Consider the following 21503-nt stretch of genomic DNA (forward strand, 5'->3'; position numbering starts at 1 on the left):
GATAATCGAGTAAGTAGGGCTCTGTTTGGAATTTGAAATTTGGGGAGGGAAAGCGAAAAGGTTTGTTTGTTAATACCCCCAAACCTTGACACCAACATCTAATAGACATCCAAAATTTTCTGAACTTTAATTACACACCCAAACTATAGAACCGTTACTTAGGCTCCGTTTCATAACTCATTTCAGGTACTTTTTTTAAATAAAAAATAATAATTTTCAGTTAAAAAATAATGTGTTTACGCAAATAATTTGTTAAGCTGTGAAAATTGATCGAGTCGCTAAAAATCCCGTCCGGGGCGAATCCAATCCCGCCTGGGCAGCCCGTAGTAGGATGAGAAAATTGTGGTCTCTGAAGCTTTCGCCCGGGCCGTTGAGTACGAGAAAAAATGCACGTTTCAGTATTTTTTAGGGTTTTCTCAAGTATTAGCTTGCTTGGACTATAAAAGTGTGAGAACCGAGTTCTAAAAAAAATGTACTTACGTGACTCTAATTAGGTTACAGTATTTTAAAAGAAATGTGATTAAGTGAATATCTCCCTCTACGTTTTTAGGACACGAGTATAGCACGGTATAATTTTAGGGGTTCAATACTTCTCTTTAGAAATCGAATAGTACAATAATGATCTACACATTTTTATTAGTTTATGTTCAATTTTACATATTTTTTAAAGATCGAAATGTGAACATAATTAATCGAGTCGGTGCAACGTTTAGCCGAAACAAAAGAAAACCTTACCAAGGTGTCAACTGACAATTCCCTTAGCGTCTTAGTCAGCCACGTTGGGTGCCACAAGTCAAAACTCCTTCTCACTCATCAACAAAGAAGTTGAGTTTTTTCTTTTATGGTAATTACAATCAGTACTAAAGTTTCAGAAACACAAATAAAACAAGAGGGAATAAAAGAAGAAAATAGAAAACAGAAAACAGTAGAAGAAAGGAAAAAAAAAAAGGGCAGTTCGAGCGCCCCCTCCCCTGATTCAACCGACCTCCGACTTCCTTCCGCACGCCGTCGAAAAATCAGTGAGTAATCTCTTTTCCCTTCTCTCTTCTCCTTCTTCCTTCCCTCACCCGACCGCCGCAAGCGATGGAGCCTTGGCTGCTAGCCCTTCCTATTTTACTTCCCCTTTTCTCCAGCTTCTAGCCGCACAGCGGCAACTGCATGAATTAATCTGTCGCCGCCGGTGCTCATGTGCGTGTATAGTTTGTTGTGTACCATGCGGGTGTACGCGCAGGGGGATGGAGTTTGTAGGTCTGTTATAGTATAGGTGTAGGTGTATGTGCTATCAGTAGTTATTGAATTATATTAGCCCAAATTAGTGATTCTCTGGTCTACTTGAATGAATACTTTGATTAAAGAAGAAATGAAGTTGAGTTAAATCATTTTTAGGTAACTACCCAACTGTGTTGAATTTCAAAGTATTTGTACTTATGAAACGAGAGTTGGTAAGTGTATTCATCAAAGCGTGTAACGACTATTTAACCCTCGAGTCGTCTCTAAATCGAGAAAGGCCAACTCACAAACGAGAAAGCCTAAAGTAACTAGTTAAATTTCGGATATAGGAATCTTAGCTAACATCAGAACATTACGTGTTTAGGTGCAAGTACTATGAAGTGAGGTGACGCATGTAAAGTGGCCACTACTTTTTTTTGGTGAGTTGCGTATACCTTAGTTACATGTATTTTCTAAATTTTTGGAATGAAATGTCATTGCTTGATTTTACTGAAAAATATGGAATTTGAGCTTTTTACTTGGTTGAATTGATGATGATAAATGGGAAATACATGCGATGGCTTGTTTATAAATCTTATGTGTTACGGTTAAATCTAGACCATAGCAATATGTTTTGGAAACTTGAATTTTATTGGTTGCTAGTACATGCTCGTGATAATATGATTCATTTGAACGGTGTCCCGAGCGCTAGGGGACGGGTAAAGATACTAGTGGCGTGAAGTAATAAGGTAGGAGATGCAGCCAGGCATCACCGGGTAATGATATCTTACCACTCTTCAATGGGGTTGTTCCCCAACCGACTGGAAAAAATACCGTTGAATGATATTATCCCTCAAAAGTGCAAAAGTTGAAAGAAAAATGAAATGAAAAGGTCTATCAATGAAATGAAAAGGTCTATCTCTTGAACCAAAGAAATGAGCTTACGGACTAAAATGCATACTGGATGTTAAACAAAATATTTGGATTGTTGCTTTGAACTGTTTTATAATATGGGATATTTTCATGGTCAAACTTATAACTTTGGTATACGTTTCTCACCCGAGCTTCGGCTTATGAAAACCTTTTCCAATTTTTCAGGTTAATGTAGATTGCAAGTTGTGGACTGAATGGAATGCTAGAATAACCGTGGAGAATCATGTGTAGTATAATGATTTGTATTTATTATACTTGTACACCTAAAAGCTCTGGGATTATGTTATTTATTCTACACTTCCGCATACTTTGCTTATACGGTTTAAAATGACGATGATGTCAGAAATCCCTAAACTAGATTATGAGTAGGCCTTCGGTGACTTAACACCCGCTTGGCCGGTCATGACTTCCAAGGTAGGTTTTGGGTCGTGACAAAAAGCAAAACTAGGGCAGCCCCCATATGTAACGTTGTTCTTTCAATTGCTTGTTTATTTTTTGCTTGTGTGTGTTTTCTTGCCCTAATATAATTTTTCTAATAATATGGATCTTATTTGATAAATCTCATTGAGATCTTTTGAATGGTAAAAAAAATCAAAAAGATATTTTTTATTTACATTATTTTTTAGTTTAAAAATGTGAAATAAGTACTTATTTTTTAAGAAGATGTTCTGAAAGGGCTTGGATCCCAACAAGTTGGGCTTCCAACTAGTTTGGTACAGTTATGGACCGTTTGTGGGCCCTTTTCAGCCCACAATAATGATCGGAATCGTTCACTTTTTAGAGTTCATTGAAAACATTGACCATGCCAAAAATCAATTTGATCGGATCCCATTTGATATGATATCAAAAGGCATTAATCTTTATATAATTGTGTCAAATGGGTTGCAATCCAGTGTTACCCATTTTTTTCACAATACACTTTCTTCACATTTTGCTCACATCTTCCTTTTCTTTCTTCCTTTCTGTAAGTTCCAAACAGGTCTAAAGCCCAACAATAGCCAGGTGGGCTCCAAGGTCCGAACATAAATTCAAGGTCAAACCGGTCCAACATCATCGGACCGTTAAACTGCCCACAGCCACTCCAGGCCCCCCGCTCTCTCTCTCTCCCCTTGCGCTCCTGGCGACTGCTCACGGGTAACCCGCCCTCTCTCACACACACAAGCATTTTGTCTAGGTTTTGGGAGCTTATTGCCAAGATATATGCAATCGTACCCCGCAAGCAGAGAGGTTGTTTCTGAGACTACAATTTAGCTAAGAAGTGGGTGGAGCACAATGTCACCCAGTATACCAATGCGGGTGTCAACATCACGTAAAAATCTCTCCCCCTCTCGATCTCTCGCTCTATTCCATACCATTTCGATGGCCATATAAATGCACCATTCCTGCACAAACGTTTGCTATTCAGAGAAGTTGCAAAGCATCATCATGCATGGCATGGGTCTTTCCTTGTGAACTTTGTGGAATTTTTTTTTTTTAATCGGTAAAAGTAACATTTTATTAAAAGAAAAAGATGTGGATTGTTTAGAAGATTCGATTGTCAACTAGGATAACCAAATGTACCATCAAAAATCTGCTTTGGGGAATAACACATTTATACCTACATGCACTCAAGATTGTGGAAACATTGTCCTCTGCATAGAGAGTTTCCAAGTTAAATGCAATCTTCTACGCACTCAATTTGAGAAACGGCATGCACTGGCGGTAGAAACGGTGGGTTTTCCACCACCAGCTTCACCGTGTATTTATTGTTATAATTTGAACTTTCATCTTTCATGGCTCACAGAGTAGTATATTCATGCAAAAAATCAGCTTAATCAGACATCAATGAACATATCAAAAGATGAATTTTAGTTTATAAAGTAACGGTCTTATTCTGTCAATAAATATGAAGTTAAATTGTTCATGACTATCCATTTTATAAATCATAACTCAAATTTTGATACACCTATCGATATCCGATCTAGCTAATTTTTTGAATGATTGCACTATTATGCGGGTCCTACAAAATGAACAGTTCAAATCGCGAATAAACACAGGGTGAGACCCATAATGACGGTGATGGAAAACTCATGGTTTCCACTGTCGTCGAAAGGAATTTAATCTGTGTGGGGAAATGACATGCATAACAAGTGTATGAAATCTCTTGGTAGAATTCTCTCCAAGCTAGGCACTTTTATCTCTCGTTCAATATAGACTTGTTACTTTTAATAGTCTTCAGGTATGTAGCAGTTGGGAATGAACCATTTCTCAAAGACTACAAGGATAGATTCACCAATGTCACCTTCCCGGCACTTCAGAATGTCCAAAATGCCCTCAACGACGCCGGGATCGGCAACTCCACCAAAGCCACCGTGCCCTTAAACGCCGACATCTACGAATCCCCATCGTACAATCCGGTCCCTTCTGCCGGAAGGTTCAGGCCAGACATCAGCGATGTCGTGTCTCCAATCGTCAAGTTCCTAGACAAGAACAATGCGCCCTTCACCGTCAACATCTACCCTTTCCTCATTCTCTACTACGGCAAGGGCCAATTCCCCATCGACTTCGCTTTCTTCGATGGGGTTAGCTCTCCCCTCATTGACAATAATGGCGTCGAATATACCAACGTATTCGATGCCAACTTGGACACACTGATTTCGGCCTTAAAGGCCGAGGGATGTGACAACCTGGGCAATATAGTAGGGGAGACAGGGTGGCCCAGTGGCGGAGCCACTTGAGGACGAGTGGGGGCACGCGCCCCCACTAAATACTCTTCTTTTTTTTTCAGATTTTGTATTTTTTTCTGTAATTGGCTTTTTAAATTGTTCGTTGTTTAATCACTTTAATACATTTTGTATATATTTCATTCTCAACTTTTTGTTTCCAATATTACAACAATTCCACCACACTTGCGAAGTGAGATGTTTAATGAATAAAAAGAGTCACCACTCACCATTTGACACTCCTCAATACATAATGCCCAAATTTGTAAGTGGCTAAACCATGGGTTATATGGATTATGCTTCATTAATTATTCACAATTTTGAAAATAATCTTGTCTTTGTCGATAGAACTTACAACGCGTGATGAAATTAGAGGTTTAAGCATAAAATTTGAAAAGAAAAGCACATTTTTTCTGATTGGATCAAGATTGCTGAATATTAACATTTTAGTTATTGTATCTAACTGCTAGTATTAGACTTGGTCCGTTAAGACAATTTAAACAATTGATTTGTTTTGATAGTTTATGAAATTACTATCTTCCTTAGTAAATGTGTTAGCTTTTTTTTTTTAATTATTTTTAGCACAAGCATTCTTTTATTATTTTGGTGTCACTAATTATGATTTTTTTTTTTTTGAAGTGTGTTTAAAAAGTGCCTCCACTATCATTAATTCCTGGCTACGCCACTGGGGTGGCCCACGGACGGCGAACAGAATGCACGAAAGCTTGCAAAAATATTGGGACACCACTCAGGCCCGGATATATCGAAGTTAACTTTTTCGGACTCCTCAACGAGAATGCCAAGAGGCAAGAGCACTCTCCCGGGGGACTTCGAGCCCCACTGGGGGATTTTCAGGTACGACGGCCAACCTAAATTCCCCTTGGATCTTTCGGGTCAGGGCCAAAACAAGTCTCTCGTGGCAGCAAAGAACGTGACATATCAAACGAAGCAGAGGTGCGCGCTTAATCCCAATGCACCCAATGCCAATTTGACCAAGCTTGAGGACAATGTTAAGTACGCTTGCAGCATGGCGGATTGTACTCCGCTCGGGTATGGAAAATCCTGCAGTGGTCTGGATGGAAACGCGAGCGCTTCTTTTGCGTTCAATGCGTACTTCCAGAACCAAAACCAAAACCCGTTGGCCTGTGATTTCGAAGGTCTAGCCAAGGTGACCACGCAGAACATATCTCAGGCGAATTGCAACTTCACCATTCAAATAGCTCCTTCCTCTTCACCTTCTCCTCCTCCAGCTCCTGCTCCTCTGGCTGATGCTCCTGGGGGTGCTACAGGGCGTTCTCCTCCTTCGGCTGTGTTGGAAAATAAACTTGTTTTTTAATAATAAGGGAGTTATGTTTTGGGGAGTTTTTTCTAGGTCATGGTGAGTTACATTAATGAGAGTTATTAAATTAATGAAGTTAGGTTTGTGAAACGTGAAGTGAGTTACATTATGTGTTTAGTATAAGTTTGCATGTAATCCTTGTTTTCAAGTATGAGTGAATAAAAAGATTCTAAGTCTTTCTCCCATATCATCTTCTTCTTTATATTGTGAGTGTTGTGTGTGTGCGCTCTTGCCTCCAACAAAGTGGTATCAGAGCAAGGCTCGTAGAGTCAAAGAGAGAAAGTGAGATGGCTGCTAATGCAATGATTCCATTTCAAATGCCCCGGTTCACCAAAGACAATTACGAGAATTGGTGTATCCGCATGAAAGCGATTCTTGGATCGCAAGACTTGTGGGAGCTTGTTGATACAGGCTTTACACAACAAGAAGATGTAGCTGCTTTGACTCAAGTCCAAAGGGATGCTTTGGCGGTGACGAAGAACAAGGATCAGAGAGTTCTTTCACTCATCCATCAATGTTTGGATGATGCTTTGTTGCAAAAGATTGCCGAAGCAACAACTTCCCGAGAAGCATGGGTGATCCTCCAAACTTCCCATGATGGAGTTGAGAAGGTGAAGAAAGTTCGCCTTCAAACATTAAGAGGTGAATTTGAAGCTTTGAAGATGAAGGAGTCCGAATTGGTTTCGGATTATTTCACAAGAGTTTTGACTATTGTGAATAATTTGCGAAGGTACGGCGATGATTTGAAGGATAATCGCGTGGTAGAAAAAATCCTCCGTTCCTTAGACAAGAAGTTTGACTACGTTGTTGTAGCCATTGAAGAGTCTAAAGATTTAGACACGTTGGCAGTTGACACACTCATGGGATCGTTGCAAGCCCATGAAGAATGACTTAACAAGAAGAAGCAAGAGTCGTTGGAGCAAGTGCTACAAATAAAACTTTCCTTGAAGGAAAAAGAATGAAGGCGCGCAAGAGCAAAGTCAAAGAGGTCGAGGTGGAGGACGCGGTGGACGAGGCCGTGGTAGAGGAGAAAGCAATTTCAGAAATTCATCCAACAGGGATGAAAGAAGTCAAAATACATTTCATCCAAGAGGGCGCGGAATAGGAAATAATTATAGATTTTCTGGAAGAAGATATGATAAATCCCACATTCAATGTTACAATTGCAATCAATATGGTCACTATGCAGCCGAGTGTCGAAATGAAGTTTTTGAAAAGCAAGTGAACCTTGTTGAGGACAAACATGAAGAGGTGGAGCCAACTTTATTGTTGGCATACAAGAAAGAAGAAAAGAGAGACATGAACTTGTGGTATCTAGATACCGGTGCAAGCAACCATATGTGTGGGAGCAAAAAGATGTTCATGGAGCTTGATGAATCCATCATCGGAAAAGTTACTTTTGGAGATTCTTCTCAAATTCCAGTTGAAGGGAAAGGTAATATTTTGATTCATTTGAAGGATGGAAGGCACCAAATAATTTCCAATGTTTTTTATGTGCCGAACATGAAAAGTAATATTTTGAGTTTGGGGCAACTCGATCTTGGAGAAAGGCTATGATATTTCTATGCGAGATCATAGTCTTTCAATAAGAGATGAAGTTGGAACTTTGGTTGCAAAAGTACCCATGACAAGAAATCGGATGTTTTTGCTTAACCTTCAAAATGATGAGGCTAAGTGTTTGCAAAGTTGTGTCAAGGATCCCTCTTGGTTGTGGCATCTTCGTTTTGGGCACTTGAATTTCGGAGGACTAACGGCGTTGTCTCAGAAAAAGATGGTGCATGGACTACCTTTCATTAATCATCCACATCAACTTTGTGAAGGATGTCTTTTTGGCAAACAATCAAGAAGTTTTCCAAAAGAAGCAATTTCAAGAGCTAGCAAGCCCCTCCAACTTATTCACTCCGATGTTTGCGGGCCTATCAATCCACCCTCATTCAGTAAGAGCCGGTATTTTCTACTATTTATTGATGATTTTAGCAGGAAAACGTGGGTGTATTTTTTGAAGGAAAAATCTGAAGTTTTTAGAGTTTTTAAAAAATTTAAGGCCTTTGTTGAAAAGCAAAGTGGGTATAAAATCAAGGCAATACAATCCGATAGAGGTGGTGAATTTACATCAAATGAATTCAAAATTTTTTGCGAAGAAAATGGAATTCGCCATCCTCTAACGGTTCCGAGATCACCACAACAAAATGGGGTTGCGGAAAGAAAAAACCGAACCATTCTAAACATGGCTCGGAGTATGTTAAAGAGCAAGAAAATGCCCAAGGAGTTTTGGGTGGAAGCCGTTGATTGTGCAATCTATTTATTGAATCGGTGTCCTACTAGAAGTGTTAACAACAGAACGCCGCAAGAAGAATGGGGAGGATTCAAGCCAATTGTTTCTCATTTGCACATTTTTGGGAGTATTGCATATGCGCATGTACCAGATGAGAAACGAACCAAGCTAGATGACAAGAGTGAGAAATTTATTTTTATCGGGTATAATTCAAGAAGCAAAGGTTACAAGCTTTACAATCCAAGCAATGGAAAAATTGTCATTAGCAGAGATGTGGAGTTTGATGAAGAAAGTGAATGGGATTGGAGTAATCCCAAAGAAGACTATGATTTTTTCCCATTCTTGGAGGAAGAAGAGCAAGGTAATGATGTCATGGAGCCAACCATTTCTCCCCCACCTTCACCACCAGGTCCAACTCATGTACAAGCCAGTCCATCATCTTCTGAATCGGGTTCAAGTGCAAGACCGCCTCGCATGAGAGGCCTTCAAGAAATCTATGACACTGCGGAAGAGGTAACTCCAATAATTAGTGATTTGACACTTTTTTGCCTCCTTTCCGATAGTGAGCCTATAGATTTTGAGGAAGCGACACAAAACACAAGGTGGAGAGATGCAATGGATGAGGAGATACAATCAATTGAAAAGAATGGTACATGGGAGCTAACGACACTTCCGAAAGGCCAAAAATCAATTGGAGTCAAATGGGTGTACAAGATAAAGAGAAATGCATAAGGAGAAATTGAAAGGTACAAAGCAAGGTTGGTCGCCAAAGGTTACAAACAAAGACAAGGTATTGACTATGACGAGGTATTTGCTCCGGTTGCCCGATTGGAAACAATTCGTTTGATTATTTCTTTGGCCGCTGTTAATGGTTGGAAAATTCATCAAATGGATGTGAAATCTGCTTTTTGAATGGTTTTCTTGAAGAGGAGGTATATATTGATCAACCCATGGGATATTTTGTGAAAAATCATGAAGATAAAGTGTTGAAATTGAAGAAGGCGTTATATGGTTTGAAGCAAGCACCAAGAGCTTGGAATAGTAGACTTGATTGCTATTTTCAAGCTCATGGTTTCACCAAGTGTCCCCATGAACATGCTCTTTATGCAAAGGTGAATGAAAATGGAGATGTGCTCTTTGCTTGCTTGTATGTAGATGATTTGATTTTCATAGGAAATAATCCCAAGATGTTTGAGGAATTGAAGAAAGTAATGGCTAAGGAGTTCGAGATGACGGATATTGGGCTCATGGCATATTATCTTGGTATTGAGGTGAAGCAAACAGATGAAGGTATTTTTATATCTCAAGAAGGTTATGCTAAGAAAATTCTAAATAAGTTCAAGATGGAAGATTGCAAGCCGGTGGGCACACCCGTTGAAGTTGGAATAAAATTAACAAAACTTGATGATGGTGAGAAAGTGGATTCTACTCTATTCAAGAGTCTTGTTGGAAGTTTGAGATATCTTACATGCACCCGGCCGAATATTCTTTTTGGTGTTGGACTTGTAAGTCGCTATATGGAAGCTCCTACTATGACTCATTTCAAAGCGGCGAAGAGAATACTACGTTTTCTTAAAGGTACTCTTGATTTTGGGTTGATGTATTCTTTTTCTAACGATTCCAAGCTAGTGGGTTATTGTGATAGCAATTGGGCCGGAGATATGGATGATAAAAAAAGTACTACCGGGTTTGTTTTTTTCATGGGAGAGACGGCATTTGCATGGAGTTCAAAGAAGCAACCTATTGTCACACTTTCAACTTGTGAAGCCGAATATATATGCTGCTGCAACATCTTGTGTTTGTCAAGCTATTTGGCTTAGAAGTTTGTTGAAGGAACTTCACTTGTCTCAAGAAGAGTCAACGGAGATTTACATCGACAACAAATCGGCACTAGCATTGGCAAAAAATCCAGTGTTTCATGATCGAAGCAAGCACATCGATACAAGGTATCATTTTATTAGAGAATGCGTGACCAAGAAGGAGGTGGAGCTTAAGTTTGTGAACTCACAAGATCAAGTTGCCGATATTTTCACCAAGCCCCTCAAAGAAGATGTTTTCCGCAGAATGAGAAGTTTGCTTGGAGTAATGAAGAAGCAAGTTTAAGGGGGGGGGGGGGTGGCGCGTGTGTGTGTGTTGGAAAATAAACTTGTTTTTTAATAATAAGGGAGTTATGTTTTGGGGAGTTTTTCTAGGTCATGGTGAGTTACATTAATGAGAGTTATTAAATTAATGAAGTTAGGTTTGTGAAACGTGAAGTGAGTTACATTATGTGTTTAGTATAAGTTTGCATGTAATCCTTGTTTTCAAGTACGAGTGAATAAAAAGATTCTAAGTTTTTCTCCCATATCATCTTCTTCTTTATATTGTGAGTGTTGTGTGTGTGCACTCTTGCCTCCAACAGGCTGATGGTCCCGCCAGTGGCGGAACCACACTAGGGCAAGCGGGGTCACGCGACCCCGCTGAGTTCCAAAATACCCCTAGAGCAGGTATAGTTTTGAGGAGTATTTCGTAATTTTGTCCCAAAAGATAATATTTTTGCCCTGAAAATTCCAAAAAATTATATGTGTGGTAGATATCATAGTTCTGAATACCGTTTCGGTCAGGTACCGGGTACCGTTTCGGATTTACCGTAACTACAATATATATAATAATTATATATAATTATAATTCAAAAAAATCTCCCATATCATACAATTCATCATAAAATATCTCTACTAGACATTCTCTAGTCCCACATTGCTTAGTTACAAAACTCTTTTCCACTTTAAATGACTTTGCACACTAGTGAACTTGTGAATGAGAACCCCATAAGAGGTCTCGCGCGCTCGGGAAAATGTGCCGTGGCCGAAGGCAATTTGGAAAAATTGATTCGGAAACCAATTAACCGGGTGCGCGTCACGGGTTATTCGTGCGCAGGAGGGGTGCAAATCCAGGATCTAAGCCTCGCGCACGTACTATGGTTAAGCCCGTGTTTTGCTAAAATTTTTAACAACGTTTTTTTAGTTTCCTATGGTTAAGCCCGTGTTCTGCAAAATTTCGCCCGGAATTTCCGGAACCGATACCGACCGGTATTTCCCGAAACGGCCGGTACCTACCGGTATTGGGACCGGAACGAAATTGGGGGGTTAGGGTACCGGTTCTTCGTCAAAACAGTACGTACTGGCCGGTACGGAACGGTATCAATAATTATGGTAGATATTTGACCCCACTGCAACCAAATCCTGGATCCGCCCCTGGGTCCCGCAGTTGCTAAGGGGGATTCTTCTTCTCCTCGTACGGCTTCTATGGGGTCTTCTCCTTCGGCCGTTGCGGTTTTGATTCTACTCGCACTTGTGTTGCTGTAATTTGGATTCTATATTATACCTCTGCGGTTTTACATTTGTTTTCTTCTTCTGTACTAGTCATTATTTTTGCATTACAGATTGAATTTAGTAAAACTACAGGGAATTCGTTAATCTCTTTGAGCTTTTAAGGAGTAATATAAGTTTCCAATTTCAAGTTTTTGCCATGTAGAATTGCATGATATTCAGTCCACTCTCTACAAGTTGATGCTTCTATTCGTTTTGGCACTAAACATGTCTTAAAGAGAGTGTCTACATGAAATTAAGCTTTCTCCAAAGTACGATTTTTTTTTATCTTCTTTTGTGATGTGAATTTACAAAATTAAGCTTTCCCTATAAAGACAGTATTTACTACCAAAGTGCTCTCCTTTAGTAGTATAAACTGCAAAATGAACACAGCCACAGGTTCGGATCAAAAAAAAAAAAAAAGACCACAGCCAAAGGTCGGAAAAAAACACTATCCATCGCATAACTCTGAATTTTTTGACATCACCAACAATATAACCATCTGTTTTTTCACCCTTCCATCTCCAAATAAGAAAATAAGTTAACATATTTAAATAAGGTTTTACCTGGTCAACCCAAGGCTGGTCTTTTAACAACTGCTTTGACACTCAGAGCCAATTCTTGAACAGCATCATCAAAAATCTTGTTTGCAATTTGATCAGCATAGGACACCACCAGTGGGACAAGTGCGGCAATGCGGGCCCAAGATGGATCTGCATAGGTCCACCTATATTCCAGTAAGAAAGTAAAAATGAAACCACTTATTGAACAGCACACCAATCAGTTGTTTGCTAGATATTGGGAATCTGTATCTACTTCTACCAAAAAGAATTGCACAATAATTCAACTAAAGTGAGGGGAAGCCAACAACTAGAATTCAATTTGGTTCAGAAGATTCAGAATTCAGCTATTAGCTCTATTCAGCCTCAAAGGGATCGAAGTGGTGAAGTTATCTGGTCTATCTCTCCTACTGGTTGCTACACCACTAAACATACCTGGGAGGCAATTAGATACAGAGGTGAGAAGGTCCAATGGGCTTCAATTGTGTGGTTTTCTAAGAATGTCTTGAAATGGGCTTCTATAATGTGGCTAGCCTGCTTAAATAGTTTAGTCCTGGCTGTGTTTTGTGTTCCGAATGTGATGAGACTCTGCTGCACCTGTTTTTTGAATGTAGTTTTTCCAGCACCATTTGCGAAATCATTCTAGCCAGATTTCAAATCCAAAGGAGGGCTATGGCTTGGGACATGGAGGTTTATTGGGCTATTGGCTACTCAAGTGGTAAAACTCTAAAATACTTTACGTTCAATCTTGCTCTAGCAGCATGGGTTCATCACTTATAGATTGAGTGGAACTCTAGAGTTCTAGGTGGCAGGAGCAGAAGTTCTCTTGAAATACTTGCTAGTATTGATGATACCATGAGATTGAGAGCGTGCACTTGGAAGCAATTCCCAAATTCTTGAGAACCAAAGGCTTTGCAGCCAATGGAACATCTCAAGTAGAGCTCTTGGGCTTGCTGCTTTCCAGTTTGTTTTCTTTTTGAAGTAGATGTTGATAGGTTCTGGATTCTGTTGTATAGTTCCATTTGTATAGGTTCTTGGATGGTGGGTTCACCCAGTTTTTTTTGAGTTTGTTGGTAAGAAAATGATACACTTACCCCAAAAAAAGCCAACAACTAGTTACAGGATTTCCACAAGTACCTGAGCCATCAACGAAAGCCCTTCAGGTTACAATAAAAAGGTCACAATATCAAAACTAGCTGTCGGTGTCAAAAAATGTTATAGAAAAAAAAAATCTTATTTTTTCTTTTACCAAGGGAAATTACAGAAGCGAAAAACCAGGTGAAGAGAGGGAGAATGTGGAGCACAGACTACCGGGACCAAAAACAAATTACGCACTCATGTGCCTTTACATTACGCACGCGTATGGCCCACTACTATGGGAGTCCCAACATGAACTGAAATTTTACTCTGTGAAGAAAGCCCTTTTCTGATTACTTACTGGTTTGGAATTTATGAGTAATGTTGCTCAATGGGGGCAAGGATGCTATTCTCAAACAAATTATTGAACTTCTCTTACTCTAATGCATTTGTTCAAAGCAAGAGAGAATAGACCAATATCAAATCCTAACTAGTTGTCAGACAACCTAGAACTAGAAGTTCACTGTTTGAATACAAAATCAAGTACAAATAAGTGGAAGTCCACTGGGTTTCTAGTATTAACCACTAGATAAATACTTTCCAGTCTTAATTGGACATTGGTTCTCTTAAGAGAATTTAGAACCACTGTGCAGCAGACACCTAAATCAACAAACACATGAAGAGTGAGAAGACGAAATCAGAGAGCGATTTCAATGTGTCTAACCTTAGCCAGCTCAATACTCTTTCCTGATCATATGGATGGTTAACACCAGATACACCCATACAAACAGCTCGAACAGCAGAACACTTGGAACCTGATTTCGATAGGGTTTCGGCCATATCCTGTTCTAATGTATCCCTCGCTGCTGTTTTTGTTAGTTGAACACAAAGAAGGGGGAATAAAAATAGAACACCGGAACTCAATATATGTCTACTATTTTGATGATATTAATACCCTAGAGAGAGAGAGAGAGAGTGACGATGGTATACCTTAGGGTGGGGTTGCCCTGGAACCCCCCAAGTCTTGAATAATTCTATTAGATACCCCATATTCATATGTATCTCCCCACAAAAATTCACAAAACTTCTGCAATTGACACCCCCATGGGTGTAGAACTTATCTTTGAAGTGTTAATCCAGTAAATTTTCATTGGAGAGATAGACAAAGAGCTTATCTTGTCATCGTTTTGTCATTGGATATTGTAGAACTTATCTTCCCTTCCCATTGATCGTTTTGTCGTTGTTTTAGATTCAGCTATTTCGGTGAGCTTTTGAATAGAAAAAAAAAGTATAATGAAGGTATAAAAGATGGTTAGTTGGAATGTTGTCTCCCTTTCCAAAAAATGAATGGGGATTTTGAAACTGAAAGGAGAAAAATTCTACAAAAATGTTCAATACTTCTATAAGAAACCGTGTCGTCCACATATAGACAGAGAACTGAAGGTAAAACGGATGTCACAAGCTAAGTGTGTCCTTTAAGGCATGATTTAAGATTGAGAAGTACCTAGTTAAATGTTTTTCTCTGCAGAACTGCTAGAGCAGCTAGACGATGTCCCTCAATAATGTTCGACTCTTGTATTCTATTGAGAGATCAAAATATGAATCAGCCCATCTCCAATAGTCTCTCAATTGAACACACACACAAACAAGTGTCCAGAAGTCCAACCCCAACAATTCCAGGAACTCCCGGATGTTGTGATAGGATAGCCTCCACCCGAGCAACCAAGCAAGAAGACAAGTCTAGAACTCAGAACACATGAACCAATTCGGCAAAAAACTAGATTAATGTAGTTCAAGTTAATCTTTTATGAAATTGAACTTTACCGTAAGAACTCATCTTATGATAACAAGACTCAACTCCCTAACCAGGAATAACCGTTAATTTATTTTTGTGATGATGGGCATTTTAGATTTGAATGCTAAAAACTTTCCCCAACCTTAAAAAGATAATGACTACAACAATGTGAAACCAAAAAAATGGGCATCCAATCCTAAATATGTCCATTCCCAAACGTCATAAAATTTTGCCTTTTGCCAAGGGCATTTTATTTGGATTTTGAGTACTTGATAGTGGTGTTTTGGATGGTGACTCCAATTTTTGGATTAGTTTTGTGGGAATTGAGGTGTGTCTCTGATTTTGGGTTTCCTTTGGTGAAATGGGTCTGAATTGAGGGAACCATTTCTAAAATTGGAGTTGATTTAGTCAAAATATTTTATAGTTGGGTCTGGGATTGATTTCTTAATCATCTCAAATAGTTAGTTTGGATTGTCAAACTTAACTAAAAACATAAAGCACTGTATTTGCAGCCGTATGGAAAACCAAAAATAGCAAGGACAAGTATTCGATACAATAAATTAGGCAATTGAAGGATATAGTTTTAGTAGGGATTACTTCCCTATCACAGAACATTAGGTGTCAAGCACAAAATTAATATCATTTCTTTCAATAACTGCCAAGAGGCGGCTACACAGTTTTGGTCACTGAGATATTGTGCAGGTAATTTTGTTCTGAAAACCCACTTTGTTGATTAACCAGCTTCAGACATAATTGTCGAATCATTTGATAAAGACATCAATATGTGGCTTGAAAAAACTTACAAGTCCTATAGAAGTGAAAAGAGAGGGAGTGGGAACCCGGGGGCTATTTTCATGGTGGACTCACCTGGTCAAAAATGGGTTTCATTCTATATTCAGATAATATAACCTTCAACTTTAACATTTATGTAATGATTGAAACTTGGATAAGACGGTAATCTAAACATTTTGTTTGTCATCCAAGGATATTCTCTCTGGCTTATGTGAGATCTATAAGCTTGGCTACTATCATGGAATGTTGCTCGAAGGAGTTTCCATAAGAGACAATAAAGCAAAATTGTGGAACATCTGGTGTGCCAACCTATGGAAAGTTAATTTGCTTCAAGTTGATAGTAGTTATTACATCTGATTAAGGAAGTTCAATTAAGTTCAAAAACAGGTACCAGTTGTAGTTGTTGTTGAGTGTATGAACGGGAGGAACTCGAATGGTTCATGTAATTTGCAAATTAGAAGGCAGTTCTTCTCTTGGAAGGAATTGGAATGACAAAGGTTGAAAATGGTATTAGATCAAAATGTTACCGAACTGGTAAACAGGGCTGACTGCATGGTTTGGAAAGCCAATCCCACTGAAGCATTCTCAGTGAGTTCATTGGATGAAAGCTACTAAGGTTTTGGAATGGTTGTGGTCTAACTCAGCATACCGGATTTTCACAATTTTGCTCTATTGTCTCTTGTGAAACTCCTTCGAGCAACATCCCACGATAGTATCCAAGCTTATATATCTCGCATAAGCCAGAGAGAGAATATCACTGGATGACTAACAAAATGTTTAGATTACCGTCTTATCCAAGTTTCAATCATTACATAAAAGTCAAAGTTAAAGGTTATATTACCTGAATATAGAATGAAACCCTTTTCCGACTAGGTAAGCTCACCATGAAATAGCTCATGGGTTATCTTTCCCTCTCTTTTCACTTCTATAGGACTTCTAAGTTTTTTCAAGCCACATACTCATGTCTTTATCAAATGATTCAACTACTATGGTTGAGACTAATTCATCAATGAAGTGGGTTTTCAAAATGAAGTCACCTGCGCAATACCTCAATAACCAAAACTGTGTAGCTGCCTCTTGGTAGTCATTGAAAGAAACAATATTAATTTTCATGCTTCACACCTCAATACTTCGTAATAGAGAATTATACTTCAACTCTATCCTTCAATTTGCCTAATTTAACATATCAAATGCTTGTCCTGTTAATTTTTGTTCTTCATACGGCTGCAAATACAAACCTTATATTAATGGAAAAAACTCATCTTAACCCCTGACCTGGTACTCGACCTGTTACTCGAATCACACAGACACCCAACTTTACTTTTTGAAAAGGTCAATTAACAACTAGAACTATCAAGAAACACATCAATGTTACCCATACCGTCAATGTCCAATCCTAAAACAAACAGAAAATGCTGACATGTACGTTTTTCCACCATGGGGTTTGAACATGCCCATTACATGGAGCTTTTTGGGCCCATTTCTTCCCAACTTGGGATTGAGGAGGGAAAATAACTTTGAATTTCTGAACCACTAATCTCATCTGAACATTCAAAAATCCCATCCAAACCCTGAAATCAGTACACACTCTCTCTCTAGAACATCAGTGTCAACAAACCTCTTCCTTTTTGCAAAGCCCAAGAGTTCAAATCCATTCCTCATGAACACCCACCAAAAATCTCAAACCCTGAAATCCAGTAAAACCCCTTAATAACACTCTCCACCCTTAAAACCCTAACTTCAATCAGAAAACTCTACTTTTCCTTCCCTCACACTCTCAAACTACCACCACTCACCGCTTCTGTTTTCACTTCACTTACGCTTCATATCCGACTCCATCAACCATGGTTTTGACGATTTTGAATAGGCAGACCAATTTATAGATGTGCATACCAATTTACAAACATTTCAATAGTTCAAATTGTTTGCTTAACCGGTTTGATTGGCCCATGACTTGTTTGCACAATATTGTGTGTTAGTGTTTTTGGTCCCTTACTGAAGTGGGGCAACTACTTGACACGCGTGTTTTAATTAAACGTCTTAACTACGTAGCATCCATGCAAAAGCTTCCATTATTTATTGATTAAACTTCTCTTGTATCTAATTCATCTAGTTTAGGTCCAAACTTGTTCCACCTTAATGAAGGGCACGTCTAGCAGTAGGTCTATGCAGCAACAAGACTCAACTCCTAAACCAGAAATAACAGTAAGTTCATTTTTCTGATGATAAGCATTTTAGATTTGAACACTAAAAACTTTCTCTAACAAAGATAAAGTGCCGTATTCGTTATCTTTTTATCTTTGTTAGAGAAGTTTTTAGTGTTCAAATCTAAAATGGCGATCATCACAAAAATGAACTTACTGTTATTTCTAGTTTAGGAGTTGAGTATTGTTATTGCATGGAGCTACTACTTGACATGCCCTTCATTACGTGGAACAAGTTTGGACCTAAACTAGATTAAATAAATACAAGATAAGTTTGATGAATAAATAAGAGAAGCTTTTGCATGTATGCTATGTGCAATACACGCGTGTTAGGTAGTTATCCCACTTCAATAAGGGACCAAAACCACTAACACGCAATATTTTAAAAGTCGAAACGACTGGTTCAACCGGTTGGACCATCGCGGGTCCTCACTCCGGTCTGAACTCAAAACCAGCTTAAATTGAAAAAAGTTCACTCCGGTCTGAACTCAAAACCAGCTTAAGCTTAAATTGAAAAAAGCGCTCTAAGAAAATGGTTAAACCGTCAACCGTGCAAATCGCGGGTCCTCACTCCGGTCTGAACTCAAAACCAGCTGAAATTGGAAAAAGCGCTCTAAGAAAATGGTTAAACCGTCAAACCGTGGAAACAAGTCACAGGCCAATCAAACCGGTTAAGCAAAAAAATTGAACTATTGAAATTTAGCCTACTGGTCTGCCATCGTTTAATGCTGCATCGTCAAGTGCAAGAGCTAGCTGCCTTTTGAGCAGGGAAGCTTTGAGATGGTTTTAAAACTTAAAGGGGTGCCTCAAGTGGTCTTCCCAAACCGATATGGTATTCTACTAAAAGCATACAGTTCATTTCACTTTGAAAAATAGCCTTTCACTTCAAATAATGACGGTTCGTTTGTATTCCAAAGTATTAGTACACGACTTCCTTATATGATACTAATATTTTGGTAAATTTCATATTATTAATATGTCCTCAACATAATTATGACATCACGGTTTGATTCCGGTTCGATCGTGGTGGAACGGATAATCCGTCCGCCCGGTTCCTCTATCGGTCCGATTTTCAAAGAATCACTAACACAATCAATCCTACAAAGATTAATCATACCACTAACGGCGGAAAATCTTCATCTTCCGAAACATCATCAATCGGAGGAACCTGCCTCCTCTACAGATCCTGCAGAGGAGGGAGGTTTGGATTTTTTGGATAGCCTACCAGTACCAAAGAAAGAGAAAAAAACTGAACTTACTGGATTTGGAGCTTGAAGGTCCCGAAGATTAATGGAGGAGTACTTTGTCTTCTTTGAGTTCTCTCCCATTTTTGTTGATAAGATTTCCATCGAAATATCACAAAATTCTCCAAGAAGATCAAAAAATGGGAGACAAGATGTCTACTAACAAGACATAGAAAGGTCAATGACTATTACACAACGCATTCCGCAACCCGAGCCATAGAACACAAAAAAAAAAAGCCAAAAATCCATTAAAAGGCACTACTACCAAAATAATTTCACTTTCCACTACTGTAAGCTATCAAATTCCACTTGTGACTCATGGCATCAGTTGTTAGAATCGTACAATTCCCGATTTGTATCGTACGATTCGATACGATTCAATGGTAATCGATACGAATAGGCTGTCTAAATCGGAAATAGCTGCGAATCCTAAGTGAATCGGTGAATCGGTGATCCAGATTGGTGAATGGTTCTATTCACTCAAAATTTCCTAAATTCATTTTCGACTCTTTTTTTGCCTTCTTGTTGTTGAAAAGGGTTCCAAACTATTTTTTTTTTTTTAAGGTCTTTAGTAGTGATATATGCCATCTTAAGTCTATGTTTTTCCTTATGTAGTATTATAGGTAATAAGAAAGGGAGATTAATTGCGAGAGTGGATCGAAAATGATGGAAAAAATGGAATACAACCACCCTATAGACCTTCTAAGGGTTTGTTTCCTACTTTTAACTATTTTTCAAAGAATGGATCATAAGTAGGATTCACAAATCCTCATCTCTTGAGAGTTGCAATAGAAGCAGCTTGCCATAAATTTTGCAGGTCAAAAAATACATTCCTAAAAACTCACTAAGATTCAGATAAGTAGCCACATAAATAGAGTTGCATCAGTTCAGGCTTTAGCAATATGCCTTCAATCATCTCTAACAAAGCATCATTCCACATTACTATTGAGATCCTAATTTTGAGCAAAAGCTGCAAAACTACAATCACATGGTTAAATCACTCTTTTTAATCTGTACATTTTATAACCAATAAATTATCTAAAAAGGACAGCAAGGGATGCACCCGTATGCAAAAGAAGGCCAAGAACTAAAGGTCCTATACATCAGGAAGCCTAAAATCTGCACTCTACCCAACTCTATACTCCAAAAATATCTACCAAAAAACGTTGTTCCCCTCTATCCAAATAAGCCACACCAAGTGGGATCAAACTCCAAAGCGTCCGTCTTCATCTGCCCACTCTAGTCCCAAACCATTCTCGAATCAGTTCAACCAACAAACTTGGAAACACACACAACATGCCCCCACCATACAAGCATCGTATCCCAAAGCTCCCTCGCAACTGGACAATGAATAAATAAGTACGCCACTAACTCTCCATCCCTCAAGCACATGCAACATTAATTAACAATAACTTGTGTACATCGAATAAGGTTGTTTACGTTAAGAATCTTGTTGTTAGAGTTAGACGCACACCATAACACCATGCGAATTGCGAACAAAGCAACTTTAGTCACAACACAAGTGCATAAGAAGATCTATAGAACCCAAAGAGTTTTTTGCTTTTATTCCCTAAATTATCCGCATTTTCTCCACTTTGTCCCTAAAACTATGTAAACAACAATTTTGTTCCCTCAATTTTCCGATTGCAATCTATTTCGTTAAAGTTTCATCCAATTTCGTACCATTTTGGATGAAATAGATTGCAAATTAGAAAGTTGAGGGAACAAAATTGTTGTTTCCATTGTAATGACGAAATAGAAAAAATGTGAATAGTTTAGGGGATAAAAAAAAAAACATGAAAAATGTACTTACACCGACGGCTCGCAATAGGAATGGGATAGTATTGGATTCTCCACCACGAAATTAGTTTCCCCCGATACTTCATCGAATGACTCAGAGACGCGAAATTGAAGGTAGTAAACCTTAGTCTTACCACATCCAAAATCCCCGAGTGTAAATAGCAGCACACAGCTTTCCGTTTCCTGCTTTAACCATAGCCAGAACATCATCCTCCGCCGCTTGAAT

General features: G+C 38.7%; 1 protein-coding gene and 2 pseudogenes across 1 annotated transcript in view; all 3 read left to right on the plus strand.

The window, feature by feature from the left end:
* The first annotated feature begins 1213 nt into the window (after positions 1-1213).
* LOC131299526 (glucan endo-1,3-beta-glucosidase 8-like) lies at positions 1214-11913 on the plus strand (annotated as a pseudogene).
* The window catches only part of LOC131299942 (uncharacterized), a 94052-nt gene continuing 75775 nt past the window's right edge, over positions 3227-21503 (plus strand). Inside the window, exon 1 of the mRNA XM_058325528.1 lies at positions 3227-3276. The gene's annotated coding sequence lies outside the window, so the exon portion shown is untranslated. The remainder of the gene's footprint in view (positions 3277-21503) is intronic.
* LOC131299940 (uncharacterized mitochondrial protein AtMg00810-like) lies at positions 9218-10562 on the plus strand (annotated as a pseudogene).

The sequence above is a fragment of the Rhododendron vialii genome, chromosome 9a (assembly GCF_030253575.1).
Source record: "Rhododendron vialii isolate Sample 1 chromosome 9a, ASM3025357v1".
In the NCBI taxonomy this organism is placed as follows: domain Eukaryota; kingdom Viridiplantae; phylum Streptophyta; class Magnoliopsida; order Ericales; family Ericaceae; genus Rhododendron; species Rhododendron vialii.